The sequence below is a fragment of the Lathyrus oleraceus genome, chromosome 4 (genome assembly GCF_024323335.1).
Source record: "Lathyrus oleraceus cultivar Zhongwan6 chromosome 4, CAAS_Psat_ZW6_1.0, whole genome shotgun sequence".
Lineage (NCBI taxonomy): Eukaryota > Viridiplantae > Streptophyta > Magnoliopsida > Fabales > Fabaceae > Lathyrus > Lathyrus oleraceus.
Window position 1 is genome coordinate 210,707,577 of NC_066582.1, and position 8,411 is coordinate 210,715,987.

The following is an 8,411-nucleotide window of genomic DNA, read 5'->3' on the forward strand; positions in this document are numbered from 1 at the left end:
CAAAGCTTTTAAGCACGTAGTCCAGGACCTAGTGGATTCCAAAGCAATCAACTTTGCGCCTTCTCCCAACGTAAATGCAAATCCCATGCCTGCGCATGGTCAGAGGGGAGTAAACGCTATTTCTGTGGAAGATAGAGTGGGGCTGTCTGAGGTCGATCAGTTGAAGACGCCTTTGGTTGAGTTGAAAAGACAACTGCTGATGAATGGGGTTTACCCGGGCTGTGGGTTTGAGTGTGCTGAGTGCACTATTTCTACGAACGGTTGTGAGCTTCTGAGGAAGCATGTCCAGGGTCTGATGGACGGTGGTGAGATTGTGGTCGAGAGGACTGAAGGAAAGAAGGAAGAGGTCTCCACCATAACTATATACTATGATCCGGTGGATTTGTCTAACCTGGTGGAGGAGGCTCCAGTTACCATCACGGTACCTGGGCCAATTCCAAATGACAAAGATGATGCCGTGCCATGGCATTATGGGGGAGAGGTCTACTGTAACGGTGAGAAGGTTGAAGAACAGACTGCTAGTGAGACCACCGTGCTAAGGGTGGATAATGCCGGTCCCAGCGGTTTCACGCGCAGTGGAAGATTGTTTGCTCCAGATGCATTGAGGAGGGGAGAGGAAGAAAAAGAGAAAAAAGAAAAGGCCGAGGCTTTAGCCAGGGCAAAGGGTAAAGCTGTGGCAGATAACGGTAGTACTCCTGTGATGACACCGGCGCCTGCGGGGTCGGATAACAAATTTAATGATGAAGCTGAAGAGTTTCTGAGAATAATCAAGAAGTCGGAGTATAAGTTGGTGGATCATTTGCAGCAGACTCCGTCCAAAATCTCCATTCTTTCATTGTTACTGAGCTCAGAAGGGCATAGGGAGGCTTTGTTGAAAATATTGAAGAAAGCCTATGTTCCTCAAGAGATTACAATTAACCAATTGGAGACGGTCGTATCCAACGTGCATGCCAGCCATGGGTTGGGCTTTACTGATATGGATTTGACCGTGGATGGGAGAAATCACAACCGGGCTTTGCACATTGCAATGGAATGCAAAGGAGCCGTGCTTTCGCATGTGCTGGTTGATACCGGTTCCTCGTTGAATGTGTTGCCTAAGAAGGCCTTGGCAAAGTTAAACTGTGATGGGCTGATTTTGACCCCGACTGATTTAATTGTGCGGGCGTTTGATGGGTCAAAACGGGCCGTGTTTGGGGAGGTGGAATTGCCAGTGAAGATTGGCCCGGAGGTGTTTAAGTCAACCTTCTATGTTATGGACATCCAACCAGCTTACAGTTGCTTGTTGGGTCGCCCATGGATTCATGCTGCGGGGGCAGTTACGTCGACTTTGCACCAGAAGCTGAAGTATGTCTGGGGAGGCCAAGTCGTTATTGTTTGCGGAGAGGAGGACATCTTTGTCAGCCACCTGTCTTCGTTTAAGTATGTGGAGATGGATGGAGAGATATGGGAAACGCCTAGTCAGGCATTTGAAACCGTCAAGGTGGAGAATGCTCTGTTTGCTAAGCAAGAAGAGGAGAAACCATCCATCGCTTCGTACAAGCAGGCTGCTGAGGTAGTTAAAAGCGGAGAAGCTCCAGGCTGGGGCAGGATAATGGAGGTCCCTGAGAAGAAGGACCGATTCGGGGTCGGATATAAGCCGAGCCGAGGCTCTGGGCCGAGCAGAGGGGGTCGTGTGCCTGTGACTTTCACCAGTGCTGGAATGCTAGATCCAGACCACATCTGCATGATGGGTGAAGATACTGACAGCGACTGTGATATGGACCGATGGATAACACCGTGCGCACCAGGGATGGAAATCCACAACTGGAAGGCCGAAGAAATCATCCGGGTCACTCTCCTCGAAGAGTAATATTTTTCTTGTTTTCTTTCTTATTTGCATGCAAACCATACGTGTTGCCCGACACGTAATGGTCCATTGTAAGGGCCTCCTCATGTTCATAAATTTGTAAGATTTTGCATCATTAATAAAAGGATGTTTTTTAGTCAAAAGCGGTGTTCCCTGTTTTTCATTTATTTTTGCAGTTTAAAAATTAAAAACAAATAAAAATGGCAATGTTTTCATTTTTCTTTTTCGATTTCTCACACCGGTTCTAAAGCAGTGCATGAATCAACATTCATGCAGATGCGATTCCTCTCCGGATCTCATTGATAACAATCCTGTTACACCCTTGTATGACTTCGACAATCCAATCTATCTTGCTGAAGAAGAAGACGAAGAAGATTGTGAACTGCCAGGGGAATTAGCCAGATTGTTAAAACAAGAGGAGAAGGTGATTCAGCCACACGAGGAACAGATTGAGGTTGTGAACCTGGGTACCGACGAGGAGAAGAGAGAAGTGAAAATCGGGGCTGCTTTGGAGGAAAGTGTTAAGGGCAGATTGGTGGTGCTATTGAAAGAGTATGTCGATATCTTTGCCTGGTCTTATCAAGATATGCCAGGGTTGGATACCGATATCGTTGTGCACAAGCTACCGTTGAGAACAGATTGTCCTCCAGTGAAGCAGAAGTTGCGCAGAACTCGACCTGACATGGCAATGAAAATTAAAGAGGAAGTGCAGAAGCAGTGGGATGCTGGTTTCCTTGCTGTCACTAATTATCCGCCATGGGTTGCGAACATTGTGCCAGTCCCGAAGAAGGATGGGAAAGTAAGAATGTGTGTGGACTACCGAGATCTGAACAGAGCTAGTCCGAAGGATGATTTTCCGCTACCTCACATTGACGTGTTGGTAGATAATACAGCTCAATTCTCGGTGTTTTCCTTCATGGATGGCTTTTCTGGCTATAATCAAATCAAAATGTCGCCAGATGATATGGAGAAAACAACGTTCATTACACCGTGGGGTACCTTTTGTTACAAGGTGATGCCATTCGGTCTCAAGAACGCCGGTGCTACTTATCAGAGAGCTATGGTGACTTTGTTTCATGATATGATTCATCATGAAATTGAATGCTATGTTGATGACATGATAGCAAAGTCCCAAACAGAAGAGGGGCATTTGGTAGATTTGGCCAAGTTGTTTGACCGGCTGAGACAATTCAGACTGAGGTTGAATCCGAATAAGTGCACGTTCGGAGTGCGGTCCGGTAAATTGCTGGGGTTCATTGTAAGTGAGAAAGGAATCGAGGTTGATCCTGCAAAAGTAAAAGCAATAAAAGAAATGCCTGAACCGAGAACAGAGAAAGAGGTTCGTGGTTTCTTAGGTAGATTGAACTACATTTCACGGTTCATATCTCATCTAACAGCCACGTGCGAACCAATATTCAAATTGTTAAGAAAAGATCAAACGGTCAGGTGGAATGATGATTGCCAAGCGGCATTTGAAAAGATAAAAGAATATTTGCAGGAGCCTCCGATTCTGATGCCTCCTGTGGAGGGAAGACCGCTAATTCTGTACCTGACAGTCCTCGAGGGGTCTATGGGGTGTGTATTGGGGCAGCATGACGAGTCTGGTCGAAAAGAGCATGCCATATACTACCTTAGCAAAAAGTTTACCGACTGTGAAACAAGATATTCACTGCTCGAGAAAACTTGCTGTGCTTTGGTCTGGGCTGCTCGCCGACTGAGACAGTATATGCTGGTTCATACCACTTTATTGATTTCCAAGATGGATCCAATCAAGTACATTTTTGAGAAGCCAGCATTAACCGGACGGGTTGCGAGGTGGCAAATGATTTTGACAGAATATGATATACAGTATACCTCTTAGAAAGCGATTAAGGGTAGTGTATTGTCTGATTACCTCGCCCAGCAACCCATTGATGATTATCAACCGATGAAGTTTGAATTCCCTGATGAGGACATCATGTTTCTCAAATCGAAAGATTGTGAGGAACCGATCCCGGAGGAGGGGCCTGACCCTGAATCCGAATGGATTCTGATGTTTGATGGGGCCGTTAACGTGAATGGAAGCGGTGTTGGTGCTGTTTTGGTTACGCCGAAAGGATCCCACATTCCTTTTGCTGCCCGGCTAACATTTGAGTGCACCAACAATGTAGCTGAATATGAAGCTTGTATATTAGGAATTGAAGAGGCGATTGATTTGAGGATCAAGAACCTTGTGATATATGGAGATTCAGCTCTGGTGATAAATCAGGTTAACGGAAAATGGTATACGCATCAATCTCATTTAGTTCCGTATCGAGATTATACGAGGAGATTGTTGACGTTTTTCACCAAGGCGAAGATGCATCATGTGCCCAGAGAGGAGAATCCTTTGGCAGATGCTTTGGCTACTCTGGCTGCCTTGATTAAGGTGCAGAGGTGGAATCAATTCCCCAGTGTGGAAGTGGGACGTCTGGATAGGCCGGCTTATGTGTTTGCTGTTGATACAGCGCCGGATGATGAGAAGCCGTGGTATTATGATATCAAACGCTATCTTGAGACGCAAGAGTATCCTGAGGGGGCATCGAAGAAAGATAGAAAGACTCTGCGAAGGTTAGCCATGGTATTCTACCTGAATAAGGATGGGGTTTTGTATAAGCGGAATTTTGATTGGGTCTTGCTCAGATGTGTTGATGATGCGGAAGCAAGCCAACTGATGAAAGAGGTTCATGAGGGGTCGTTCGGTACCCATGCCAGTGGGAATGCAATGGTAAAGAAGCTGCTGAGAGCAGGTTATTATTGGATGACAATGGAGGCCCAGTGTTTTAATTTCGTGCGGAAGTGCCATAAATGCCAGATTTATGCTGACAAGGTGCACGTGCCTCCAAATCCGTTGAGCTTAATGTCGTCTCCATGGCCGTTTGCTATGTGGGGCATTGATATGATTGGAAAGATAGAGCCTACGGCTTCGAATGGGCATCGGTTCATATTAGTGGCTATCGATTACTTCACCAAATGGGTAGAAGCAGCCTCTTATACGAATGTGACGAAGCAGGTAGTAGCCAGATTTCTCAAGAGAGACATCATTTGCAGATATGGGGTTCCCGAGAGAATCATTACCGATAATGGTTCTAACTTGAATAATAAGATGATGGCAGAGCTGTGTCGGGAATTCAAGATTGAGCATCACAATTCTTCTCCCTATCGTCCGAAGATGAATGGGGCGGTTGAGGCAGCCAACAAGAATATAAAGAAGATTGTGCAGAAAATGGTGGTGAACTACAAGGATTGGCATGAGATGTTGCCGTTCGCATTGCATGGGTATCGAACGTCGGTGCGCACATCTACTGGGGCAACTCCTTTCTCATTGGTATATGGGATGGAGGCGGTATTACCTGTGGAGGTTCAGATTCCTTCTTTGAGAGTCCTGATGGACGTGAAATTGCAAGAGGCTGAATGGGTAAGGACCCGGTACGAAGAATTGAGCCTGATAGAGGAAAAGAGGCTTGCAGCCATCTGTCATGGGCAGTTGTACCAACAACGGATGAAGCGTGCTTTTGACAAGAAGGTGCGACCTCGGGTGTATCACGTAGGTGATATGGTGCTGAAAAGGATCCTTCCTCCTCAAAACGATCGAAGGGGCAAATGGACACCGAATTATGAAGGTCCATTCGTGGTCAAGAAGGTTTTCTCTGGCGGAGCCTTGTTGTTAACGACCATGGATGGTGAAGATTTTCCATCCCCTGTGAATGCGGACGCAGTTAAAAAATACTTCGTGTAAATTGACCCGCTGGACGAAAAGAACAAAATAGTCCAGGCAAAAATGGGCATCCCGGCGAACCAAAAACAGAAAAGAGGTTCGGGCAAAAATTAGGGATAAAAATGAAAATGTACACCCGGCAAGTCGAAAACCTGAGAAGGCGACTTGGGCAAAAATGGGTATCCCGGTGGACTGAAAACCCTAAAGGGCGGTCCAGGCAAAAGAGGGATTGAAACGAACCACTGCGTCCAGCATGATCGTTTGCGCTTTGGTTGAAGCATCATGGATAATACCCGGTGGGGATCAATCAGAATTGTCTTATTCAGAAGGCAGAAAGCAAGGAGAGTCTGAGGACATATGGGGTGTAACCGAGTTGGAACTCGATGAGATCACGGGTTTCACATTGCCATTAGGATAGATTTTTCCTTTTGAGCGCAATTACCTCTTTTCAGGAATTGCTTCCTTTTGTATTGCTCATTTGAGCCACACTTTTTTTCAATTAATAAAATGCATATTCAGTCAAATAATTTTGTTTTTGTTTTTCATTACCGCTTTGATTGCGAAAACGTCCAGATATTTTTGATAAAGAATCTTGCATTTTTAAAACATACAGGTTTCCTTCCAATGCATGTTTATAAGATTGAAGCTTGAAATCTTATTTGGAAGGTTGAGTGACCCAAAGGTTGAAATCTTGACGCGCCTGGGGCACGGTTTTATCTAACGATCTGTTTTGCAGGAACTGTAGATACTTTTCACTCACTTGCAGGGTGTGATGTGGAAGCTTTGACAAGAGAAATCCCCAGAGAGTCCGGTCAGGGACGAGTGTATGAAAAATGACGAAGGCGTTGAGGCGTACGACGAGCCTTGATGATAATCAAGAAGACTCTTCAAAGTCGGAAGACTGGAAAGTTTGTAATTCCCCGCAGAGTTCGATCAGGGAAGAAGGAGGAACGGTGGAGAGACGACGAGAGACGTCCGACGACCATTGAAATTAATCAAGAAGACTCTTCAAAGTCAGAAAATTGAAATTTCTGTATAATTCCCAGGAGTACGTTCTCGTCGAGCACGAAGCGGCTTGAAATACAAGATGATGGAGCAGAAAAGGTCCGGATGAGTCCGGAAATTCTTATTTCCCAGCTAAGTCCCCAAGCAGAATCGTAGGACTAGCTCCCCAGCCGAGCCGTGATGATTATCCCCGGCGGGTTTACAACGGTGTTTCCTCAGCGGTCAGGTCTGAAGGTTGTTTCTCCCCGAGTGGAGCGGGTCTTTTTCAGAGAAATATATCTCCAGCAATGTTCATCCTACCAGTGGATTGGACAAGTTCCCGTAGCGGACGGATTTTTGCATCCCCAGCTGAGTTGATTCTACCTAGGGATTGCATGGGTTGTCCCCAGCGGAGTAGTATGCGTTTCCCTAGCAGGGTCAGGAGGGTTATCCCCAGCAGGTAATAGAGTGATGCATCCCCAGTTGAGTCTGGAGATTGCTATTTGCCCCAGCGGAGTATCTGTGAGCATTTCCCCAGTGAAGGCAGCAGGTATCTGTGAGGGTCTTCCCGAAGCGGAGTCAGGTTTGATATTCCCCAGCAAGTCAAAGATGGCTGTATCCCCACAGAGTGTTGGTGGTGCTTATCCCCAGCGGTTTCTTGAGTGGATGGGGTGCAAAGGAGGTTCTTCCCCAGCAAGGGTTGCCTTATTCCCAGCAGCAGTACTTATTCCCCGGCAGGGTGGAATCGGAGCAGTGACGGGTTCCTCAGCAGAGTGTCTTGTGCTCCCCAGAAGAATTCCCCAGAGGGGGATATTTCTTTTTATGCATTCATCATGAAAAAATAGCATGGCATATTGCATAGAAAAATAAATAGATCGCGTAGCATTTCCATGTTTATGGAGCATTACGCAGAAAAATCAATCATACATCATTGCAAGCGTAAGCTAGTTCCAAACCGTGGTTACCGTTTGAGGGGTGGTTTCGCCGAAAGATGAAGGTGTTGCTCCGAGGAGTTTAGCCTCATGATTTGATCAAAGGTATTGTCCCAGTGGTATGACACTGGAAAAGATTTCTTCCGTCGGACAGAGATGGAAAGGTGATGCGTTCAGCGCGACTCAAGCCGTGGTTACCGCTTGAAGACAAGGGTTAGGTGGTACTCTGAGGAGTCTATCATCAGAACGTCAGAGCAGCAGTGTTCCCCAGTAGTGCGATATTGGAGAAGATGTTTCCGTCGGACAGAGAGGGAAATAAAATCAGAGGACGTTACGCGATTAGCAGTTTCCCGGGGATCAGACCGAGGCGGTATCCAGACCGAAGTGGCGTTCAGGCCCAGTTTCCGATTCTCAGATCGAAGAAGTTTCCAACAATCAGGTTGATGTACTTGTGGTATTCAGGCCAGTTTTCCGGAGTTCAGACCGAGGCGGTATCCAGACCGAAGTGGCGATCAGGCCAATTTCCCGGAGTTCAGACCGAGGCGGTATCCAGACCGAAGTGGCGATCAGGCCAATTTCCCGGAGTTCAGACCGAGGCGGTATCCAGACCGAAGTGGCGATCAGGCCGATTTCCCGGGGATCAGACCGAGGTGGTTTTCAGACCAAGAAGAAGGAAAAAGTTCCGGGGTTCAAATGCAGAGGTCCGAGGATCGTTTGCGCAGAGAAGTTTTGGGGTTCAAGAAAAGAAAAAAAAGATAAAAAAAAAAAAAAAAAAGAAGAGAATGACAAATCCCAGGCGGATGTGGTGATCAGGCCATGGTTATCCCTGTGTTACCATTTATTTTGGTATCCAGGTCGACGTTTTTCAAGTTTGTTTCTTCGCCGATGCTGACAGGCGTTGTTAATTATTATC